Raw genomic sequence first — 26,506 nt, 5'->3', positions numbered from 1 at the left:
CTCTTATGTGATTTTATTTCAGTAATTAATAACTATCGATGTGGACGTACAAGGAAACGAATGTTTCGAACAGGATTCAATCAACCTCCATGTAACCAGAAGCGTCTTTGTGTGGCATAAACTTATTTACGATATAATCGGAAACTAATGCTGTGTGTATGTTGGTGGTATCTGCATCTACATCTACATTTATACTCCGCAAGCCACCCAACGCTGTGTCGCGGAGGGCACTTTACGTGCCACTGTCATTACCTCCCTTTTCTGTTCCAGTCGCGTATGGTTCGCGGGAAGAACGACTGTCTGAAATCCTCCGTTCGCGCTCGAATCTCTCTAATTTTACATTCGTGATCTCCTCGGGAGGTATAAGTAGGGGGAAGCAATATATTCGATACCTCATCCAGAAACGCACCCTCTCGAAACCTGTCGAGCAAGCTACACCGCGATACAGAGCGCCTCTATTGCACAGTCTGCCACTTGAGTTTGGTAAACATCTCCGTAACGCTATCACGGTTACCAAATAACCCTGTGACGAAACGCGCCGCTCTTCTTGGAATCTTCTCTATCTCCTCCGTCAACCCGATCTAGTACGGATCCCACACTGATGAGCAATACTTAAGTATAGGTCGAACGAGTGTTTTGTAAGCTACCTCCTTTGTTGATGGACTACATGTTCTAAGGACTGGCTTGGTTCAAATGGCGCTGAGCCCTATGGGACTCAACTGCTGAGGTCATTAGTCCCCTAGAACTTAGAACTAGTTAAACCAAACTAACCTAAGGACATCACACACATCCATGCCCGAGGCAGGATCAGAACCTGCAACCGTAGCGGTCTTGCGGTTCCAAACTGCAGCGCCTATAACCGCACGGCCACTTCGGCCGGCTCTAAGGACTCTCCCAATGAATTTCAACCTGGTACTCGCCTTACCAACAATTAATTTTATATGATCATTCCACTTCAAATTGTTCCGCACGCATACTTCCAGATATTTTACAGAAATATCTGCTACCAGTGTTTGTTCCGCTATCATATAATCATACAATAAAGGATCCTTCTTTCTATGTATTCGCAATACATTACATTTGTCTATGTTAAGGGTCAGTTGCCACTCCCTGCACTAAGTGCCTATCCGCTGCAGATTTTCCTGCATTTCGCTACAATTTTCTAATGCTGCAACTTCTCTGTATACAGCATCATCCGCGATAAGCCGCATGGAACTTCCGACACCATCTACTAGGTCATTTATATATATTGTGAAAAGCAATGGTCCCATAACACTCCCCTGTGGCACGCCAGGGGTTACTTTAACATCTGTAGATGTCTCTCCATTGATAACAACATGCTGTGTTCTGTTTGCTAAAAACTCTTCAATCCAGCCACACAGCTGGTCTGATATTCCGTAGGCTCTTACTCTGTTTATCAGGCGACAGTGCGGAACTGTATCGAACGCCTTCCGGAAGTCAAGGAAAATAGTATCTACCTGGGAGCCTGTATCTAATATTTTCTGGGTCTCATGAACAAATAAAGCGAGTTGGGTCTCACACGATCGCTGTTTCCGGAATCCATGTTGATTCCTACAGAGTAGATTCTGGGTTTCCAAAAACGACATGATACTCAGGCAAAAAACATGTTCTAAAATTCTACAGCAGATCGACGTCAGAGATATAGGTCCATAGTTTTGCGCATCTGCTCGACGACCCTTCTTGATGACTGGCACTACCTTTGCTCTTTTCCAATCATTTGGAAATTTCCGTTCCTCTAGAGACTTGCGGTGCACGGCTGTCAGAAGGGGGGCAAGTTCTTTCGCGTACTCTGTGTAGAATCGAATTGGTATCCCGTCAGATCCTGTGGACTTTCCTCTGTTGAGTGATTCCAGTTGCTTTTCTATTCCTTGGACACTTATTTCGATGTCAGTCATTTTTTCGTTTGTGCGAGGATTTAGAGAAGGAACTGCAGTGCGGTCTTCCTCTGTGAAACAGCTTTGGAAAAAGGTGTTTAGTATTTCAGGTTTACGCGTATCATCCTCTGTTTCAATGCCATCATGATCCCGGAGTGTCTGGATATGCTGTTTTGAGACACTTACTGATTTAACGTAAGACCAGAACTTCGTAGGATTTTCTGTCAAGTCGGTACATAGATTTTACTTTCGAATTCACTGAACGCTTCACGCATAGCCCTCCTTACACTAACTTTGACATCGTTTAGGTTCTGTTGGTCTGAGAGGTTTTGGCAGCATTTAAACTTGGAGTGAAGCTCTCTTTGCTTTCGCAGTAATTTCCTAACTTTGTTGTTGAACCACGGTGGGTTTTTCCCGTCCCTCACAGTTTTACTAGGCACGTACCTGTCTAAAACACATTTTACGATTGCCTGGAACTTTTTCCATAAACACTCAACATTGTCAGTGTCGGAACAGAGATTTTCGTTTTGATCTGTTAGGTAGTCTGAAATCTGCCTTCTATTACTCTTGCTAAACAGATATACCTTCCTCCCCTTTTTTATATTCCTATTAACTTCCATATTCAGGGATGCTGCAACGGCCTTATGATCACTGATTCCCTGTTCTGCACTTACAGAGTCGAAAAGTTGGGGTCTGTTTGTTATCAGTAGGTCCAAGATGTTATCTCCACGAGTCGGTTCTCTGTTTAATTGCTCGAGGTAATTTTCGGATAGTGCGTTCGGTATAATGTCACTCGATGCTCTGTCCTTACCACCCGTCCTAATCATCTGAGTGTCCCAGTCTATATCTGGCCGGCCGGTGTGGCCGTGCGGTTCTAAGCGCTTCAGTTTGGGACCGCGTGACGGCTACGGTTGCAGGTTAGAATCCTGCCTCGGGCATGGATCTGTGTGATGTCCTTAGGTTAGTTAGGTTTAAGTAGTTCTAAGTTCTAGGGGACTGATGACCTCAGTAGTTAAGTCCCATAGTGCTCAAAGACAATTGAACCATTTTCTATATCTGGTAAATTGAAATCTCCACCTAAGGCTATAACATGCTGAGAAAATTTATGTGAAATGTATTCCAAATTTTCTCTCAGTTGTTCTGCCACTAATGCTGCTGAGTCGGGAGGTCGGTGAAAGGAGCCAATTATTAACCTAGCTCGGTTGTTGAGTTTAACCTCCACCCATAATAATTCACAGGAACTATCCACTTCTACTTCACTACAGGATAAGCTACTACTAACAGCGACAAACACGCCACCACCGGTTGCATGCAATCTATCCTTTCTAAATACCGTCTGTGCCTTTGTAAAAATTTCATCAGAATTTATCTCTGGCTTCAGCCAGCTTTCTGTACCTATAATGATTTCAGCTTCGGTGCTTTCTATCAGCGCTTGAAGTTCCGGTACTTTACCAATGCAGCTTCGACAGATTACAATTACAATACCGATTGCTGCTTGGTCCCCGCGTGTCCTGACTTTGCCCCGCACCCTTTGAGGCTGTTGCCCTTTCTGTACTTGCCCGAGGCCATAGTCATTTGACTATCCGCAACCGCACCACAAATTAATCCAGTGATCAAAATACTTATGGTGCCTTATTGTCATACCTTGGAACCGGCTCCGGAGTCTGCTGAGCAGTAGCTTGAGAGCAACTTCAGAATGTACTGTCGGAGGGGGCGCCCTTGTCTCACCGATGGGAAGATGACGGGCTCCACAATACATTCGTTAACGAGCACTTTGGAGGACGTGCCGCAAAGTTGTCGCATCACGATGACCACAAAAACTCTGTGAAAAGTACATGTGCTCATAACATCCTGAAGGTAGGCGTAGCTCACGCTGTCAAAAGCACGACCAACATGTTGTTGCCAGTGCGATCATATCGAGGTCGTGGCTGAGTGCCGTTTGTTTATTGCTATCGCCTTGCAGCTGCATTTGGTCGAATGATATCCCTTGGCTTGTATCGCCGGATGGTTTGGAAATAGAGTTGTTAACTCCTTCCACAAAGGCGGGTGGAAATGGGACGTTGGGGGACATCAGTTGGTGGTACATGGCAGCCCATTGCAATTTCATCAGATATTTAAAAGTCCGTTAAAACTCTAACGGAAACCAGTCAGCCCTGGCAATTTGTTCGATGCTCCCGTATCGAGAGCTCCCGTTACGGCGTCCTCTATCACGACCCCGTTAATACTTGCTCGGCTGTCGCTTTGAGGAAGACTGACAGCGTTCCTGTGACGTTGAGGACGGCTGTCTCATTGTGTTCCACTTCGTCGTAGAGATGACTCTATTGTTCCACAAAGCTGTTGGCAGTTCCTTTTTGTGACATCATATGGCTACCATCCGGCAGTATTATAGCCTGTATTAAGGCCCTGTGGTTAACTTGTTTCTCTGTGATAACGTAGTACATCGATGGTGATTCTCCCTGAACTCGCTCAGAGTCTCTTGGGCGGACTGCGACCACCACTAGATGGAGTCGCGTTACGGAAATTATGATGGGCTTCGTTCGTTTTACGGTAGCACTCTGATATTGTGAAGGCATTTGTACAGAAAATTCGCGGAGCATCATGAAACGAAATTCCATCGTCTACGCCCCTCCGTATGCAATCAAGGCTCGGCGCAACGCTGGCTTAACCCATTCCAGCCATCGTCCTATCGTCGAAGAATATGTCGGCTCCCATATATATAAAATGAAAGAGAGATTTTCGGATCTCATATGCATAAGGGTGTTGCATTCAATGCAACAGTGACATCAGTGTCTAAAACTGTCTGAAAGCGCAGGACGTGATTCTGCACAGTAGAACCATGTATGTCCATGGCTATGCTGGCTACCTCTCTTGATACGCTACGCTTCAAACCAGCATGTGTGAATGTTCCCCTGGTAAACCCGGTCCTTCAGGTCGCCGCACAACCAGAAATCATAGGGAGTGAGATCAGGTGATCGTGCTGGCCAAGCATTTAGAAACGATGGACTGATATTTCGATCGTTTCCAAATGTGTTTCGGATAAGTAGGCGAACTTCACGAGTCATGTGCGATGGGGCCCCATTTAGCATGAAAACTGTTGAGTTCAATGTGTCCCTTTCCTGTAGGGTGGATTTGAAATACAGGCGAAGTATATCGCAGCAACGCTAGCCAGTCACACTGCGCGTCTTTGGTGCTTGAGCGCCAGCCTGTTCAAAAAAGAATGGTCCAGTGGTACGGTAACCGTGAAGCCACACCACACTGTGACAACTTCACCATACAGATAAACTTCATGCACAGTGACTGGAGGTGAAGATCACCACACTCAGTAATTCTGTGTGTTCACCTCACCCATCAGAGTAAAATGAGCTTCGTCTGTCCATAGGAGGTCCAGCTCCAGCCCTCACTAACTTCAATCCTTGCTAGAAAGTGGAGAGCGAAGTCAACACGTCGTTGTGCGTCCTGTGGTGCAAGCTACTGTACGATATGGATCTTGTACGGGTACCATTTGAGAATGGTTCGAAGCACCTTCCGTCGAGTGGACTACGGGATTTTCAACTGCGTGACACATAACGCGTACTGCCTGATGATTGGGAATTGCGGGCAGCGTTGTCTGCCATAGCAACAACGATTTCATCAACCACCTGTGGTGCAACCGATCGTCGGCTCCTTGTTGGAGCGACGCCCAATTTTCCAGTTGATTCGAACTTCTTCATCATGCTCCGCGCAGCAGGTGGAGAAAGAGGAACCTTCAGTAACCCCTTCCGCCGGCGAAATTCTCGAAGGGCAGCTGCAGCATCACTGTTGTTTTGATTGTAGAGCTTCATCAGTAATGCCTTGCCCCTCTTGTTTAAGCTCATATTGACACGTCAACAAGTGCACTGCGACTGGTCAGGTGTTTGAGACTATGAATCAGATGACTGATCACGGCACCTGGTGACCATAGTTGGAAATGGATGATGGTGCTGTGACGCATGGGAATCATGCGCCCCACGCTCTGGACATTAATGCCACCAAGTTTTGTACTCGTACGGTAATTAGTTTCCATGTTATAACGTATTAAATAAGGAAAGTTTAATTATAAATACCCAGTACACCTACGTACCGCTGCTTAGGAAGAAGCCTTTCCCGTCAGAGGAAACATCAAGCATAACTGAACGCATGTGGTCTACAATGATGATCACATAGTTAACAGCTAACTGGTGCTTTCGGTAATTGCCGCATATCCAATGGAAGCCTAGGTGAATTTCCAGTACAGTAAAACAAGGGTCCATCGAATTGTATCTGTGGCGTGTTTCGCGTTTCGAGCAGCCATTCACTTCGAAGATGGCCTATCTAGAGTCGGCCATCCGCCTGCTTTAGCAAGACGCGTGGTCTATCTGACTTTCTTGATCCACGGTCCAGCGTCACTGATCTCATGCTCAAACGATTCGTAATTGATAATGTCGTTGGATCAATGTATGAAGCCGAAGGGTTCGTCTACTGTAGAGCCCCATGTTCGTCAACGGGCGATGAACGATCCCCTCCGAAGTACTTTTACTTTCAGCAGCATTTTGCTGTATCATCAACTCTGCTACATATCCTGCTTTACAGACTGGGCGATCTTCCGATCTCCAATTCAGTGATGAAGCGGTGATGTCCAATACCTTGTTACCTACTCGTGGTTTCACCGCCTCCTACCACTTTCCATAAATCACGAGAGCAGCACCCTACCATGCCGTCACCTTCGCTGTTTCTGAGATTCTCGTTCCCAGGTTCCGGCCATAACACTCTGCCCTTGGTCATAGGGTCTTATGTTAGTTGATAGTTCCACCTCCGGGAGATATCAATTTTAGAATGATCCCCATTACTCTCTGTTCCGTTTATATACCTTCCTTACGCCGCCTCGCACCTGCAACGCCAGCGTGTGGCAATCACTGTGACCGAGCGGTTCTAGGCGCTTCAGTCTGGAACCGTGTGACCGCTACGGTCGCTGGTTCGAATCCTGCCTAGGGCATGGATTTGTGTGATGTCCTTACGCTAGTTAGGTTAAAGTAGTTCTAAGTTCTAGGGGACTAACGACCTCCGATGTTAAGTCCCACAGTGCTTAGAGCCATTTGCACAATTTTTTGTAATTCGCATAAATCACGAGCTGCTGATATATGTGCGGGGCGATGGCGCCCGATAACGACACAGATGACTTCCGTAGGAGTTACATCAGATGAATTTGGTCGGCGATCCAACAATGCGAGTTCGAAATAATGCTTCTCAACCCACTTCAGCACGTTTCTGGCTCCAAGACACGGGCAGTTATACTCCTGAAAGACGACATCGCCGTCGGGGAAGACATGAAGCTTTAAGGGATGCAGATGGTTCCCAATTTTCAGCGTGTGTTCGATTACTACGACAGGTTCCATGCAAGATCAGGAGAATGTCTCTCCTATTAGACTGTGTCTGTGGCGCGCTGTACGTTTCGACCGCCGTTTATATCGGTGCGGCGTTTGTGGAGGCGACCACGGACCTAATGTAGCAAAAATTTGATTTACCCGAAGAGCCGACACGTTTCCACTAATTGACGGTCGAACCCCGAAGGTCCGTGCGCACAGCTATAGTAGTAGACGTTGTCGTTGGGTCAACATGTGAACATGTAGGTGTGGTCTGCTGTGGAGCTCCATGTTCAACAATGTATGATGAATGGTGTTCTCAGAAACACTTGTGCGTACACCAGTATTGTGCTCTTAATGCAGAGAAGCCACAGATCAGCATCTGTTCTACTTCACAGAGCAGACTAGCCCCCGAACACCACGTTCAGTGAAGTGTCGAGTACGTCCAACCTTTTAGCACCTAGGGGTAGTTTCGCTGTCGTTCTAACTCATTCTGTAGCTGCTGACTACATTAGCACGTGAACATTCGACCTGCTTCGCTGTTCTGGAGATACTCGTTCACGGCTTTGCGTAATAACAATCTGCCCTTTGTCAAATTAGCTTATCTCAATGGTTCTCCACATTTGCAGCTGATATCTTCCCTAGGGTGATCCCCCGCCCGTCTCTGCTCCACTTACATACTTTTGTTACCATGTCAGGTGCCGAAAAAGCCATCGGGTGACATGTAAGGTCGTAGTGGGTAGTATTCATAATGTTTCGGTCACTGTACCTGTAGTAAGATTCTGTATTTCCACTATTGTTGTCCTCATTCCGAAGACTAGTTTCATGCAGCTCTCAATGTTACTCTGTACTGTGTAAGAATCTTCATCGCCGAATATCTACTGCAGTCCGTACTCATCTCTTGGTCTCCCTCTACAACTTTTATACCTCACACTTACCTCCAATACTAAATTGGTGATCCCTTGTGGCCTCAGAATGTGTCCTATCTCCTGAACACACCTTTTAGTCCAGATTTGCTACAAAATTCTTCTCTCCCCTGTTCGATCCACGTTAGTTACGCGATGTGTCCATCTAATTTTCAGTACCATACTTAAAAGCGTCCGTTCTCTTAAACTGTTTATCGTCCACGGTTTCTTCCATACAAGGTTACACTCCAGACAAATACCTTCAGAAGAGACTTCCTAAAACTTAAATCTATGTTCGATGTGAACATATTTCTCCTCTTCATAAACGCTTTTCTTGCCATTGCCAGTCGATATTTTATATCATCTCTATTCCAGCCATTATTAGTTACTTTGATTCCCAAATAGCACAACTCATCAACTACTTTTAGCGCCTCTTTTCCTAATCTAATTCTCTTAGCCTCAGCTTATTAAATGATACTATATTCCATTATCCTTGTTATGCTTTTGTTCCTCTTCATTTCATATCCTCCGTTCAACACGCTGTCTATTCCGTTCAACCGTTCTTTAAAGTAGTTTGTAGTCTCTGAGAGAATTACAGTGACATTGGCAAACCTCAGACTTGTAATTTCTCCTCATTGGACTACAATTCCTACTCCAAATGACCCTACTGCAAATTTTCCTTTGGTTTCCTTTACTGCTTGCTCAGTCTTCAGACTGAATAACATCGGAGACAGGCTGTAAACCTGTCACAATCCATTCTCAACCTCTGCTTCGTGTCAATGGAAAACCTCAGACTTGTCATTTCTCCTCACTGGACTACAATTCCTACTCCATATTTTCCTACCCCAAATTTTCCTTTGGTTTCCTTTACTACTTGCTCAGTGTTGAGTTTTAATAATATCGGAGACAGGCTGCAAGCCTGTCACAATCCCTTCTCAACCTCTGATTCGTTTTCATGCCCCTTGACTCTTGTAACTGCTATGTGATATCTATACAAGTTGTAAATAGACTTAGCCCCCTCGAGCTTCTGAATTTCAAAGTAACTATTTCAGTCCACATTCTCAAAAGTTTTCGCTAAAGTTACATAAACTATAAATGTAAGTTTATATTTCCTTAACATATCTTCTAAAAGAAGTTGTAGAGTCAGCACTGTCCCTAGTGTTCCTACATTTCTCAGGAATCCAAGTTGATGTTCCCCACTGTTGGCTTCTACCAATTTTTCCATACATCTGTAAAGAATTCGTGTTAGCGTTTGGCAAATGAGACATGTTAAACTGCTAATTCGGTAATATTCACACCTGTAAACATCTCATTTATTTGTAACTGGTATTTCCTCTATCAAACTGACATTTCAATACCTGCCAGGAATTAAGTCTAATGTCGACTAAGTTCAGATACCGTTCTACACACACACACACACACACACACACACACACACACACACACTAAGTTAACTAAAATCAATATATAATAGGTAACCTATTCTGTGTAAACGCGTAGGTTCTCCTTTTCGTCACGTAGACTTGATACACACGTAACGCTCCCATTCATTAAGACAACAACAATTACATTGCCGGAGTAGAGATGGGGGATCCACTCTTGAACTAATTCATAGAGTTGAATCTTTCAAAGGAGTGAACAATCAGTGATTCAGAAAAAAAGAACGGTAGCTCCAAACGTTTCCCACGGCAGAGAGAGAGAGCGAGAGAGAGAGAGAGAGAGACAGAGCCAGAGCATATCAGCAGCGCCTCTGCTGGTCAGAGCACAGTGCACGCCACACAACACAGGCAGCGCCGGCCTCTGCCCTGCTTCTACCTTGGCTGCCTGCATTGTGCAGTGCCCCATTGGATTTTGTGTTTCGCATATGCCGTGCCGTCTCTGTGCGTCGTCTGCCGCCTGCAGTGTCTGGCGCAGCTTAACTTCGCATCGCACTCTGTCGGCGATCGTTTCAGTCGCACGTCCTGCCCTCTGGGCAGTTGATGCGAGCAACAGGACAGAGAGCCACCTAGCGGATAACATAGGAACTGCTTGCAACAACCTGCTCGCAAGGGAACGGACGATTTGTCTCGGAGCGGGTGAGTTCACCGCTCTCCCCACCCTCGGAACTCGCCCGCTCAACGCTCACCCCACCGTCTCGACTCTAGCCAGAGCGTTGAGCAAAGCAACTCAGGTGTCACTCTGGTCTCTGCTGTCTTAGCTCACGCAGTAATACAGCTTGCGGCTCGACCTGCTCGACTCAGCGACTCTGCATCGGAGTTCGTCCCTACTGGATATTGTTCTTCGTAGTAATACCGCTATGTATATCACATTATTATGTTATGTATACATCAATTGTTTTTATTTTATTTTTATTTGTTTAAACTGATTAGATTAGGTTCCTGATGACTCCTCTTACTATAGGATTTTTATTGTGGACACTCGAATTTACGCTTTAATTACGAGCGAAGACTATATGCAGCACTTTCATTTTACAGTCAAATTTATATTTTTTTTCTTATTCTGGTACGGATTTTGCGATTTTAGGCGTCTTTGGAAGGAAACGTTCACTTTAAAAATATATGGCTTGCGATGTATTTGTATGAGGTTAATGAAATTTTAATACATTATAGCCAAATATATTGTTAATGTAAATCTCAAGTTACAACATTTTCCGATCACCCAAAAAACCACGATAGTGCAAAATAAATCAATAATCAAAAACTTTGTCATATCGTGGAAATTTCAATAAACAATACAAAATTCTTACTCATTATCTGTGTTACTTCAAAATAGGATCAAATAAGATCAAAATACAGGTATAGTACTGGAATAAACCAAGTTTAAAGGGCTATGTGCCTTCCATTTATCTTCTATTGTAAATGAGCGGTGAGTCATGAAAAAGAGCTAATTCATTTCAGGGAGTGAACAGTTCTGATCCAATCTCTGAAAAGAACAGTTTTGCCCATCTCTATGCCGGAGTGGAATGCAGATATCAAAATTGAAAATTGACTATACGATGTCATAAGCTATGGATGTAAGCGTAAGTTAATACTGAGATCAACGTGTAATGTCAATGTGAGTGAAGCATGCATGTATTAATTGAAAATGAACGTTACTCGGATCGCGCGTTAAATATGTTCTGATGTACAGGGTAATCAAAAAGTCCGTAACAAACTGAAAATGCACTACCTCACGGAATGATGTAGGTAGAGAGGTAAAAGTTAACACTCATGCCTGAAATAAAATAGGGCTTTATTGAAACCGAAAGTGAATGCAGCCAGCCGCTGTGGCCGAGCGGCTCTAAGCGCTTCAATCCAGAACCGCGCTGCTGCAATGGTCGCAGGTTCTAATCCTGACTCGGGCATGGATGTGTATGCTGTCCTTAGGTTAGTTAGTTTTAAGTAGTTCTAAGTCTAGGGGACTGATGACCTCAGATGTTGAGTCGCATGGTGCTCAGAGCCATTTGAACCATTTTTGAAAGTGAATGCAAAATACGGCCAACAGATGGCGCTGGACAGAAACACATCAGAGACGACGCATGAGAATTATGGATAAAATGTCACCGTCACGGGTGTGGGATACTCCAGTATGTTACAGATTTGCCTCGTCTCTATCCTGACTGATGAACGTCTGCTGGGAAGTACGACTTTTATGCAGGATGGTGTTCCACCACGTATTGCTGCATGGATGAAAGATCTCTTACTCACATCGGTTGGTAAGGATAGCGTGCTGAGTTCCCACTTCCTTCATGCTTGGCCTGCTAGGTCTGAGTCTGCGGCAGGTAGTCGTGCGGTAGCGTTCTCGCTTCCCACGCCCGGGTTCCCTGGTTCGATTCCCGGCGGGGTCAGGGATTTTCTCTGCCTCGTCATGACTGGGTGTTGTCTGATGTCCTTAGGTTAGTTAGGTTTAAGTCGTTCTAACTTCTAGGGGACTGATGACCATAGATGTAAAGTCCCATAGTGCTTAGAGCCATTTGAACCTTTTTTTTTTTTTTGCTAGATCTCAATATTTGTGAATATTGGTTGTCCTCCACGACCGTCTGATCTCATTAGGGATGTCAGAAGACAACATCCGACGACAGATCTCTCCATATGTGCTGATATGCCGTAGAGTGTTGTTCACAAAGTTTTCCTAGCCTACAGGTATTGTTGAAGAATGGCGGCCGACATCTTGGGAATTTGTTATACACAACATCATCTTTGCTAAACATCAATTGTTATATTATCACTTTGTATCATATGAAACACCATCCGTTGTTAACTTCGTGCACTTTGTGTTGGTTTCAATGAAACCAGGTATCATATGAAGCACATGCGTCAATTTTTTCCTAACTACCCACTTTATTCCGTGAAGTAGCACATTTTCAACTGTTAACGGACTTTTGGGGCACCCTGTATTATCACACTCACTGTGTGTGAAAATTAAGCCATAAAACAAAATGATAGTATCAGTATCAAGTCATCCTTTGTGAATAGTTGATCAACGAAATTCTCTTTCCAAACTTTTATGAGCTAACGTGAATTTAACTGTATCAATATAATGCTTAATACTGCTGTACCTGAGAGAAACTTTTATGTTTTCGCTATATCTCAGTAAACATGTTCGGATGGCTACAGTCGTGATGACTCCACTGTTAGATCTTATTTATTAAGATTAATTTATTTCATTTCAGTACTTCCAGAATTTTCAGAATTTTAAGTAATTTAATTTATAATTATTGCCTGTGTAGTTAATTACAATGGTCGAAATAGAATTAACTAGAACTGTGATTTGTACACTGCGTTCTGTGGTTAATTCTTCCATGACCAGCCGAATGTACCACGTCGCTTCCTACCTTCCTGAGTTGCCATCGGTGGTGCGAGAATCTGTATAATCTTTCATCCTCTGGTCTCGTACGCAGCCCTCGGCATCCAATTTTTCACCAACTCACGTCGAAAATTTAAGCCAACAAAATCTTGCATCTGAACGTTGTCTGTTCACAAATAAAATGAAAATAAAATCTGAAACGACTGATGGGAAAGTGCTGCATGAGTTTCACGATGTGTATAAGCAAATGACATTATTGTAGCAACAATCGTACATGACAGATGTAATTTGCCTGTTTGATTGCGTGTTCATTTATTAAGAATTTTTATTTCACGTCAGATATCGTGCTATGACATCGAGGCGTCAAGGTTCTAACTTGGTGGTCAATATTCAGGCGTCCACAAAATATTTTAGTCTTCCACAAACGCAGTTAGCTCAGTCTTCGCAGCCCATAGATACATCAATTCTGTTGTAACACGTGCATTAATGCTTGATCTTAATCGTTCTTACACTCTTCTGTCACTCGTACGTCTTCCTTCACTGTACATCAGCTTCTAAACTTCTCCAAATTATTGCAGTTGTTATCACTCAAAGTTAGAGCAGCGTGAACAGTTGCACCGAGAAATTACTGTCACTTAAGGGGATGGCTGACTCACACATCAACTACGAAACTACCACGAAAGATAACCCTTAAATATCCTTGAGTGTACCATATTCCGTGACCAACCTCAAACGTCGTTATTCTAAGTTTGGAAACGGTGTAAAACGGGAAATTTTATTCAACTTAAAGCATCATACGAAGAACTTCCAAGATATGCTAGTCATTTTGCGATCTCACGAAAAAGCTAAGAGTTTAATTACTACTACTAACAAATGTACATAGTGTCCATGTTCTTTGCACATTGAGTTGTAAAATCATGCTGATATATTAGTGTAGATTTTTATGTCGCGTACGCATATAAACTAACCCAATGCCCTTTGTGTGATACTCGCAGATATTACTTAGGTCACACATTTTGTTTTACTGAAGATTTTTTGTAATTGTCGCTTTAATGAATCAACTAAATAACAACTAAGTACATCTTAGGGTTAATTATCTGCGATTTGAGATTATAGGAGTATCTGTTCTTGGTACAGAGTATTGGTTTGATTATCACAAAAAAATGGTTCAAATGGCTCTGAGCACTATGGGACTTAACTTCTGAGGTCATTAGTCGCATAGAACTTAGAACAACTTAAACCTAACTAACCTAAGGACACCACACACATCCATCCCCGAGGCAGGATTCGAACCTGCGACTGTAGCGGTCGTGCGGTTCCAGACTGTAGCTTCTAGAACCGCTCGGCCAGTCTGGCCGGCTGATTATCACACCTGGTGGTACCAATATCCGTCGTCACATCAGAATACTAACTTACAAGTAAGCGGTTATCACCGCTGATAAGAGTACTACATATCTTTCATTTCGTGTATCGCTGTTGCGTACAGTAACGTGACGAAAAACTGAGCATGAAAAGGCCATAGCTTTCAAAGTGTTTATTGGAGAGACAACCACGATATGTCCAAGAGTTCGTCTCAATGCCTATGATTTTATTCAGATGTTTTAGCATTATTTGAATAAATAAAGTTGACTCATACTAAAATTGATACACCGCTGGCCGTTGACAAGTTGCCTTCAGTGAGGCCGCCAGCGAGCGGCCACAGCAGAGCCTCATGTCTGATGCCATGGCCTGGCCTGGCGGTGAATCTTCCATGGGGCAGTCGACGTGATAAAACTGCAACACCATGCCGACGGCATGCAACAAAACATCAAGTACTACATGCTAGGATCTGCAAATGATTAGTATTTCAGTGGAACGAAAGACAGAGGGTGGAAGTAACTTCATCTACAGTCTGTATACAAGTAAAGACTACGCTGGAAGTGTCTCATTGCGAAATGTCATTTTAATATTGGTTCTTCATGAGAAGATCGTGCTATGTTTTGTGTAAGAAGGAGAAAGGTCTACCAATATCTGTTGGAATTCGACAGAGTTAGGCTCGCGGACTGTGATTTAGTGTCCCATGATACGGCGGTGGTTGCCATACCACTAACGTATTAACAATGGGGAACATATGGGCTCAGGAGGGCCATACTCGACGCCTTTTAGAATCTCTACGGCTCCACACGACTGGCGTCGTAGAGGACAGACACATTGATCGATCGGCCGTGGAGGATCGTCTATGGACATCAACGACACTGAACACAGGAGTGACATCAGGTCATCGTCTCATCGTTGCAGATCAGTCTAGGTACTGTGTACAGCCTCACGATGGCCGTACATACGTGTAGAGGCTCCGAGGGCATGGACGTTGCCAGATTGTACTTGTCATCGTCGTATAGACACAGCGTCTGGCGTGATGGGATGTGGTGCCATTCAATAGCTAACGTTACCGGCTCTGCTTCACATACCCACCGAATTGGAAACAGCAGATATATTTCTTATGTGTGGATATAGATGTATTAGAGGTCTCTGTGACATTACCTTTCAACAAGATAACACAAGGCCGAACCTTAACCGTCCTGTCATGACCTACCTCAGAGAGAGTGTCAGACGGTTGATATCACCAGCACGTTCCCCACTTCTCTCACACATTGAAAACATCTCGTCAGAGTTTACCCAGAGTTTGCCAAGCTATCACTCGACAGGCACTACGATTGATGAAATCTGGTAGGGTTAAAGAAGATGCTCATGTCCAGCGATCTGCAATAATGAGCCAGAACATTATGAGCACCTACGTAACAGTATGTTGGTTCACCTCTGGAACGCATTTCAGCAGTGATTCAGCATGCCGTTGTTTCGATAGGTCCATGGTCCTTGATAGGTTTCCAGAGGTGTCTTGCACCAGATGCATACACACAGGTCACACTCGTCCCGTAATTAACCGACCGTTGGTTTGTGGGTGCAGAGCTTGCTACCGAAAGTTTCGCAATTGGGTTTCATCGAACTCAGATAAGACGAATTTGATGGCCAAGACATCGATGTTCGTTGACTACCATGCTCCTCAAACCCTTTCAGCACGATTCTGCCCTTATTACATGGACAGTTATCCTGTTGGAAGATGCCACCGCTGTTGGGAAAGACATCAAGCATAGGTTTTTACAGGTTGCCCATAATAATGTTCACGTCGTCCTCAGCTGTCACGGTGCTTTCGACTACTGCCGCAGGTCCCATGGAATCTCATCTGAATGTCCCCATAACATAATACTGCGTGTTTCCTGCAGACGTTCGCCTGGATGACGCCGTATCTGGACACAATCATCGACCTGGTTTAACAATAAACAGAATTCATCCGACCAGGTGACAATATTCGATTGATCCACCGTCCAGTCTCGATGATCTAGTGCCCACTGTATTCATAATTGACGATGTTGTTGGATCAACGTGGGAACACGTAGGGATTCTATGGTGGGAAGCACCATGTTCAACACTGTGCGCTGAATAGTGTGCTCCAAAGCACTTACGCCTGATCCAGCACTGTACTCTGTCGTCAGATCTACCACAAATCGCCGCCTATCCTGCTTTAACAAGCGCGGCAATCCTCCTTCCCTATGTTCTGTGACGGGGTCGGATGTTCCCTATGTTCTGTGACGGGGTCGTATGTCCAACTTCTTGCCGTGTACTCGTGATTTCAGCATTCTTTAACCACTTTCGATAGATGCTCACTCTGAGGTACTGGACTACAACACTCTGGCTTTTATATGAATCACGCAGAATCCGCAGACGTGAAACATTATATGCAAATTGAAGGGAATCACTGTTGTCAGTTGCAGCGTGACATTAAGGGGAATCAGAGGTGACAAGCGAAAATGTGTACCGGACCGGGATGAGAACCCGGCGTCTGCTACATACTAGGCAGGTGAGGTAACCACTGCGGCATCCGGAACACAGCGTTATCCCAACTGCACGGACTATCTCGGCACGCCTTAAGGTCGGTCCACACTTCCACCGAGCGCTACATATCCGTAGTCCCTGTCCATTACACTCCCGTTCGCCACTCAGAGGTTTCCACAGGAGGTCGGACATATTTGTGCATTAACACTGAAGAAGATGAATCCATTGCCCAGTTAGGGGTTATCAATTATATGAATGCGTAGTACGTGTTCTTTCGGACGTTTCCGCATTTGCGCCATTTATCGTCGCTAGAATGGATCCCCGTTTGTCTCTGCTCTGCTCGTATACTTCTCTTGCCGCGTCACGTGCCCTCAGCGCCGTCAGGCAGCATAAAACCTGGCAGTAGTCATAATGTTTACTCACCGGTCTATAGATACTCAGTCTACCCGATCTTGGTACACAGTTACTATCAACCAACTTAGCTGGATAATCCTATCTGCTAGCGGACGTTAACTCGCTATGCAAATAGATTTAGCTGTGTTTGTGATACTTGAATTAAGAGTGAACATTCACTATGTACAAAGTGAGAGATTATTGTAAAAAAAATGTGAGCAGCAGGCTAACGCTGGGAATAAGCATTCCCTCGTCTTAAATTATTATATTTCTCCGCAGAAAGTCCACAGACCATGGAAAGAGGGTACAAAAGAACTTTAATATCTATCTGTACTTCTGCTACATGTTTCTGTACTGCCATTGTAGCCTGAAGACGAGTGTAGTACCACCAAACCTGTTGCCTTATTAAATAATGTAAGAATTTAAAAAAAAATTGTTGCCTGGTAGCGGTCTCTGAAAAACCTTTTCGTATTTAACATTTTTACTTAGTGAGATCGAACAAGCAACATTAAGATAATAGCATGTGCCACCTGTTGCGTCAAGTGAGAAATAGAGTAAAGGGACTCTTATAGCATCAGTTATGAAGAACAGGATTGAAGAGAGTGAATATAGGAGAACATTTCACTGTAGTACTTATACATCAACAACTTTCTCCTCCACATCTGTCTGTTGCTTGGTATCCTACATGACCTGATAAATGTATGATCATGCGCTTGACATAGATCTTCATTCCTGAACATCGCCAGAATCACTATTTTCAGTCGACATTTTGTCATTATGCAGAACAAGCCCGTATGCATCACGAACAGCTTTTGTGACTTGAATACCTGATAACCCTGGTCAGTCACCAGTGTCCTCAGCCACTACGTTAAACTCTTCCCCTCTAACACTACAGTTTACCTATTTATGGTATCTGCAACTGAGTGTTTCTTGCCCAATTTGTGGGATACCTCGTAGTCAGAGATAATGAGTTTAAGTGCCCATCTCTGTAATCTACTTCACTACTCTTTGAGCCTTAGCAACTGTTTCAGTAATGCATTGTCAATGGTGGCCTTAAACTTTTGTTGATATAAATGCCAACGAAAGTACACCATATAACGTATTAGTGATAACATCTCCTTTATCGTGATGTAGTTCCGCTTCAATTTATTCACTCGCCTTGAAGCATACGCAACTAGACGTTCCTGCTCATTGATGTTCTGGCTTCAGACACAACTAACAGCTCCATTGCTAGTAAACACGGGTAAAAATAAATTCCTCCTCAATTAACATTTGACATTCGGCTGTCCAGTGAAATTCACAATCTTCATCAACAGATGATTTAAGGGTTCCACGAATTCTGCAGAGCCCTTCAATAGTTTGGCCGACCGTGTGGTCGAGCGGTTCTGGGCGCTTCAGTCGTAGGTTCGAATCCTGCCTGGGGCATGGTTGTGTGTGATGTCCTTAGGTTAGTTAGGTTTAAGTAGTTCTAAGTTATAGGGGACTGATGACCTCAGATGTTAAGTCCCATAGTGCTCAGAGCCATTTGAACCATTTTTTGAGCAGTCAAGAGTTTGCAATAATAATTGCATAAGCCCAGAAATGACTGTAGATATTTTATCGTTTGTAGCACTGTTAAGTTCCAGATTGCTTCTATTAGACGAGGAACGGTTTGAACACCTTTCTCACTAATTTCATGTAACCTGCTAAACACATTTCCTAAGAATTCTAAATGTCTGGTACATCCCTCAAATGTATGATGATATTGTCCAAATACGCCATGCAAGTTTTGGGATTTGATTCCCCTAGAACTCCATCTAATAACCTTTGGGACGTGGTTGGAGCGTTTGCCAGCGCAAAAGGCATTCGTAATTATGGATAATGTCTTCAAGGGGCCCTGAAAGCGGTCTCTGGTGTATCCTCCAGGGTAATTACAATTGGTATGACGCACATCGCAGATCCATTGTTGTGAAGTACTGGCACTGTCTCAGACTGTGTAATGTTTCTGTAGAATAGGGGACTGGACGCGCATCCGACAAAGTTTTTGTATTTACGAAGCGATAATCACAACAGAACCTGTACTTCTTGGTACCATCTGTTGACTTTCTTGGGGCAATGACAATATTCTAGCTCCATGGGATATAGATGTATCCCTAACGCCATCTGCTAACCGCAGTTCTATAAACTCTTCCATTACGAGTTGAAGATTCTTACTAAGTGGTACAGTTTGCTATACACGAACACATCGCCATTTGCTGGCAAACGGTGTGGGTAAGCGGTGTTGGTGGAAGAGAAACGTTTGTGTTAAATAAATCCATGAACCATAGTAATAAGGCTTGTAAAACCTGACGATGACTTTCTGGCAAATGTCCTACTGCAGTGACGGTTTGATTTCAGCTTTAGTCTTCCTCTGAACTGTCAGCATCGTCATCACATAACACCTCTAATGTGCCTATCTTTAGACCCTTCTACAGACTAACCACATCCTTGCCGAACTCATCCAAAGTTACAGGAGCCGTAAGTTCACTGTTAATATCACTCGCATGCACCACACTTCTGCGCACGAAACAGTGCATTCTATCCGAATTTTCATTGTCGTTTAGCCGATCTACCACATATAGAGCTTCCAACGGCAAATCGGTATCAACAGAAACCCACAGTGACTTCCCAACACCTACTGGTATTTTATCATGGGAACCAATCCATAGTGTCTGTATATACAGTTTATCTTGAGGCTTCGCCTTGTTATGTTGTTTCCCTAGCAGCTGTATCCCCCCCCCCCCACACACACACACACCTTTCACAATGAAAACAAAGTCCTACCGAGTTCCACCGTATAATGTGAAAGACCGATTTTATCCCAATATGGGTCGACAACATCTAGCCTGAGAACTGCAGAATAACCTTCAACTCCCTACAGTGTACATCTATAAAATCTCGGAAGTAACTAGTTCCAATACCGAACATGAGAAATGTGTTACCCAACGACTCCACATTGTTATCACCCACTTAAACGTGGAGAACACAGTCCCCTCCTATCTACGACATCCAGACATACGACTGACAAGTGCGCACTTGTGACCACGAATAATTTAGGTTCCTTGTCTTCGAAATATCCTGAGAAGCAGCATTCCATCTGAGCATCTAGTTGTGTAATATCACTTTCTATTTTGAGTGCTTTCTGTAAGGCAAAGCACTCCCGTCTGTGTTTAACAGGGATTTTTGCAACCATTTTTTCACTTTCCCATAATTTCCGCAATCCGGTGCGTGGCGTTCCCCTCTGCAACACTTGCAGTATTCAGGTTGCTGGCACTGCTCTCGTACATGACAATGTCTACGTCTACAACATTTAACTTCCTTAGAAGACTGACGATGGTCCGTATGTCCTTTAATTGCAATGTGGATTTGCTCTTGGTGCATCGCTAGCTTAAGAGCCGCAGCTAAATCCCCAATATTATCCATTCCTACCTTACGTAATATTTATGTAACAATACCACACGCATAAACGTCTCAAGCCAAATATTCCTGGAGCAAGATTCTATCTACTTCCACATTATGTGTCAACTGATGTGTATGTGCATTGACCCTTGGGATCCTACCCGAAAAGGTCTCCACCGACTCTTTCTGTTTCTGTATCAAGATACTCAGCTGTTATCGAAAAAACATTGTGCTGTTCTGTTCTTGTTGCTGTGAATTTAACCTAGATCGTATTTGTAACTGTTACGTCAATGCGGCAAGGGTCTCACCCATCGTAGCAGAACGACTGTCTGGTTTTTTGCGTAAGCTACAATGGTCATGTAAAACAACAAAACAAAATTGAAAATAGAAGAAAAAACTTTATCTCATCATACAAACGCTAACTACGAGTTAATCTGTCTGACATATTATAATCCAACTAGAATCAGAAGAAACCTCTGCCACATGCCAAATCTTCCGTAACTATCACACGTAACTGACGCAGCAATGAAACATGGCAGCTCACGCCCAGAACGGTTACAGAACATACTCTGAACTGTGTCTAAATAAGAGCCTCTCACATTTCCTCTAAATAGAGACAAATAAACATACTCCTCTAGTTTAAGGAATGACACTTTAATGGTGCTATTGGTATCCCTAAGAATTGACATAGCTCACAATAACACAACTCATTCCAAAGACGGCTTTTAATGAAGAAACAGAATTCACTCATCATGATACATTGTGCTGGTACAGCTACATGCCACTGTAGATGTAGCCTCACTGCACTGATGTCTTGAGGTGATAGCCACGCTGACACCAACGTTATGTGTCAGAGCAACTTCTTGACACCAGTGTTACGACCTGGTCCTAAGGTCACATTGTAGTTGGGAGGTCGAGCGGCGTATAAGGGTGAGAGGTCCAGTGCCAGTCCGGATGCGTCACTGATGCAGCGATATCTGTAAATAAATTTTTCGTCAAGTAAAGCTTACTAAGGTCCACTTACTTCAGAGCTGCATTGGTGGCCGGGAACGAGGCGCAAGTGCTGTTGAGAAATGCTGACACCTCGACAGTGCGTCGTAACGTTGCAGCCGCAGGGCAGTGCCTCTGCTTTATAGTAAGGGAGTCGGCAACGGGTGAAGCTTGTGCGCCTTCTGGATGTGCTCCGGAGGCAGGCTCCCACCTCAGCGCTTTCGATGATCACTCTGTGCTGCGCTCCGGTTGTGCCTGCTAATGGCAGTTCACAATACGGTTTCTCTCCACAGTAGTCAAGGTAGCCCACTATGCATCAAGAAAGACTGCCGCACCTGTACAGGAGACAGTCAGGAAGTAGTGTGGGCATACCTCGACCGGTCACTGTGAAGATGGCAGATTGAGGAGAAGGGCTGGCTTTCACAAATCTTCTCATCTGCGTTGACAAATACGACAGCAGCAGTAGAGCACCGCTGTGGTATGCATTAGGTTTGGCTGCCCCGGTGTTGAAATCAGCAATGTTTTCTCCAAACAGATTACTGTTAAAAGGTGTTGTCCAGACAGGTAGAAAGTCTGATAAAAAGGTTGATCTGTTACTAGGTAACGACATCTAGTCTGTGAGGTTTATAATCAGATATTTTCGTGTATCCCCTAATGCAGTAAACGATCTAGATTCCAGCATTTTTGATCAGATCTCCAACGTGTAATTTGCATCCATTATGGGCCCTCTGCTATTCCAGATGTAATGCGGATGAATTCGCTTCCGGACCCAGTCTGAGGGACCCCACCAACAAGACATCGTGAGTTAATATGCTACAATTTAGTGCACTCAATATCTGTAATTGAGAATACTACTTGGGAATCGGTGCTTAAAAATCGGTATGGGAAAACGTATCAGGGAAACATTTTTATTGTAAATCAGTGCTACAAATATTTAAAACATGTGGTGAAATTCATCATCGCCACGACAGTAAATCTTAGTATGAAGAGATCACCCACATATCAAAATATTAATGTACGTGGGTGTCAGAGCTCGCCCATCCTCATAATCGGCGAGAAAACTACAGACAGCATGGGTATCGTGACATAAACGTATGTTACAGATGGTTACGTCCATCTATGTATCGAGCCTTACAAGCTGCAATGTATCTACCACTGTGTTGATCACGGCATCATTAACTTGAAATTCCGTAGGTGGTTCCGTCTACCTGCGAGTGACAGTAGACACCTTACTTTCCTGAATACTTTATGCCTACGTTGCTGCGCTATTGGTTATAACTTGTAACCTTAACCGTGGTTCCGTCTACCTGCGAGTGACATTAGACACCTTGCTTTCCTGAATACTTTATGCCAACGATGCTGCGCTATTGGTTATAACTTGTAACCTTAACCTGTCGTACCAGCAGGCAGGAATTTCGGAACAGTATTTTGAACAGTTAGATACCCCGCTGTGTTCACGCCACTGCATGGTGACGTTCGCTGATATCAATTTAACACTTCTCCAAGAACGATCTAACTACTGCAGTGGCTATTTGTAAACGACGGCCAGTGGGCCTCTGTCTGTGTCTTATGCTTTTTATGTTGACTACCTTATCGTGTTGTGCTACTTGTTTTAGTATTTGATACTGGTGTAATTTGTTAAAATACCTTACTAAGCTATTTGTTAGACTGTTAAAATCACATGTATGCGTACATCTTAGAAGAAAATGTTGGGGAATTGGGAGAGAAAAAGAAAAAGACAGTAAGATTTATGACAAATAGCGATGGATGGGAGGTTTGCTTTCTGTAGAAAGAATCATAGCGTCTTTATTTTATACTAAACCAGTGACACACAGCATTGTCGACATGATTGATTAGCAGTAACCAGTACCATAAAAGACGAGGGCCTTTTGTGGTACTGTTTACTGCTAATCAGTTCCTTTCCTTTACCACTCGCAAATTTTTTGAGGGAAAATACGACTGTCAGTATGCTTCCATAGTAGTCATACTTTCTATTCTGACTTTGCGAACGGAGACTTGGCAGTAGTGGAATCGTTCTACATCTACAACGTTTTTGAGGTAATTCTCTACCTACCTACAGTTTTAAATATACACCAATAAACCAGGAGGAGACTGCTAAAACACATGGTAAGGGTATTATACATAAGCGCAGAATTTTATCTGGGGATACGTTTGTCTCTCTGAATCCAGGTTTCTCTTAAAGTTTTACAACAACTCTCTGAAATTCTATATCCTAACAGGGAAATACCAACCTTGCATTTTGAGACTGACAGATTAATAGCTTAAAAACACTTCTGTTGTCCACTAAAAAACATCACTGGAGGTCTGAACATCAATTATGCAGTTGGGGACTTGATATTAAGTGTATACTTCAGCTGTATCAGCCTCACAGGACAGGTTGGTAGAACCTATGACGTGATTAGCAGTTGTGAATCCCCAAACTGTAGAACCCAGCTACTTCCGTCCCATATCTAAGCATAGAATAACACTACATCAATAATTGTGGCGGCCTCTGTGTAGCATTTATAGCTATAGAGGGTGGTCATACAATGTATGCTTACAGAGAATGTCTTGCGTCAGGTGTCAGGCGTCTGGAAAGTGTGCGAAATCTTACATATCATACATCTTAGTTTTGCTTGTCTTTTCGTAGAGATCTTGCTCATAATACGATAAGCATTCACTTCAGTAAGTAATACTGACAATTTAGATGTTGAAACACTTAATTTTTTGAGCTACATTATACCTGAGAAGTGTGAAGCATTGCCCAATAAATGATAAGTAATGTTATCTATTACCGAGACATAAACCCTGACGTTGTATTTGGAAATGTCACATCTCTCTCTCTCGCCGTCTTTAGTCGTCTCTCCCGTGAAAGTATGTTTATAAACGCTCCATGTCACTCTGCTGTTTAATTGATATATAGTAATGATGTACTTTATTCATCCCTAAAATTGAACATCTTGTTCCTTCCTTCCATAATAAACGATTGTGTTGTGCATTTGCATAGTAGTACTTTTATTACTTGTTGGTGTAGCTGGAAAAAGGTTTCGTTTTAACGAGCTATTGATCCTGAAATGCAGCGGCAATGTGTTTGAAATACATGTCATCGATTGGATTGTTATTATATTTTTGTGGCGTGTGTTATCTTCATTCCACCTCCTGATCTTTATGTGATGACAGTACACACATTATCAGATTGAATGCACTTTATGTATTAAGATACTGTTTCAATATAAACATCACCCTTTCTGATACATTTTAGAAAATTGTGATATCATAGATGATGCAAAGTAATTAATGGGAGCTTTACAGCTTTAATGTCCTTTACTTAAACTAGATCCTTGGTAATGGATGTAAATATCGAAATTTTTGCGTTGCCGATGTATTCTGCAGTCATTTAAGAATATTGTGACATCACGTACGGGGATATAATTTAAGGCTCTGTTGTATCTTATACGTAGCGATGTTAATACATTGAAATTTCAACGCCTTTGTCCTCTACCGAAAGCTTTGGTGACAGTGAGAAAAAATTGCGGTACAGAGACAGCGTTTTTGTAGGTTTTTAACTATGGGGCAGTGACAGGAAGCAAATTCACATGGAACAGGACTTGAATTTATTTGCCATTTTTAAGGGTTTTTGGAATGGTATTTAAGGTGCAACTCATGTTCAGCAACTATGTATTCCTGATTTGTATTTATATTTAAAATCAGATGTTACAGCTTCAAATTAAACTTACCAATGTGAGAGATGAGCCAGTACTTCAATGAATTTATAGAAGTCAGAGATGCAAACATAGATGAAAAAAAAATTCGGTGTCTTGCACAATTCGGATAGTTTACCACATTTTTTTGGTAAAAAATATTTTTGGGTGCTTTTGAGAACAGCTCACATGGAGCTACATTGCAACAATAATACTTGCCTTTGATACGGGGACTGGAGAGGTGCAACAGTATGCAATGCCTATGTGTGCCATTTTGGTATATAGAGCAAATCTTTGACCTTGCATCCATTTTAATATTACATCAGTGGTACATCTGCACGTAATTAATGTAATTACATGTTATTTTTACGTCAAAGGTAAATGTTTTTCCATGCGATTTGTCGACATCATACTGACGCTGAGGTGTGGGTGTGTGAGGGCACTGTGGGTGTGGTGCAAATGGTTCAAAGGGCTCTGAGCACTGTGGGACTTAACTGCATAGGTCATCAGTCCCCTAGGACTTAGAACTACTTAAACCTAACTAACCTAAGGACACACATCCATGCCCGAGGCAGGATTCGAACGTGCTGTTGCGTGGTTCCAGACTGTAGCGTCTGTGGGGGTGGCCTTGATGATGAGAAAGTGCTGATGCTGATGCCATGATCCACGAACTGGCCACGATGCACGTGACTGGATGCGATGACGACATAATTCCGAGAACAAGGTTGAAGATAAAATGTTGAAGCTGATGTCGGCACATTTTCCACCAGAATGTCCTTTGAACCACTACTCTCCACACCTCCCTATCAGTGGAACTTGACATACAACTGCATATTAGCTAGTTCGTTATTCAAGCAAAGCTTTAATACTGGCGATCCGTCCGTCGGATGTGGATGCTAAGCTCGGTGGTCTTGCCTTCTTGGTGGTCTTCGTCAGGCGTAGGTTGCGAGACAGCACGTGGTTTTACCCTCTCCTGTCTCTCATCATCTCCATCCCACAAAACACCCACCCACTCACCTACCCACGCACGCATCCCCCTCCCCCCCCCCACACACACACACAAACATACACACACTTAACAATTAGACTTATATAGACAGCTCTCATATTTTGCGAATTTCGCGAAGGGAAGGTATCTCCGAGCATGAAGGAAATGAGAAAAATTTCCAACTAGGTGCCTGAACCTGGCATTC

This window comes from Schistocerca cancellata, chromosome 4, assembly GCF_023864275.1.
Source record: "Schistocerca cancellata isolate TAMUIC-IGC-003103 chromosome 4, iqSchCanc2.1, whole genome shotgun sequence".
Lineage (NCBI taxonomy): Eukaryota > Metazoa > Arthropoda > Insecta > Orthoptera > Acrididae > Schistocerca > Schistocerca cancellata.
The sequence above is the reverse complement of the archived record's forward strand: the minus strand, read 5'-3'. Positions refer to the sequence as shown.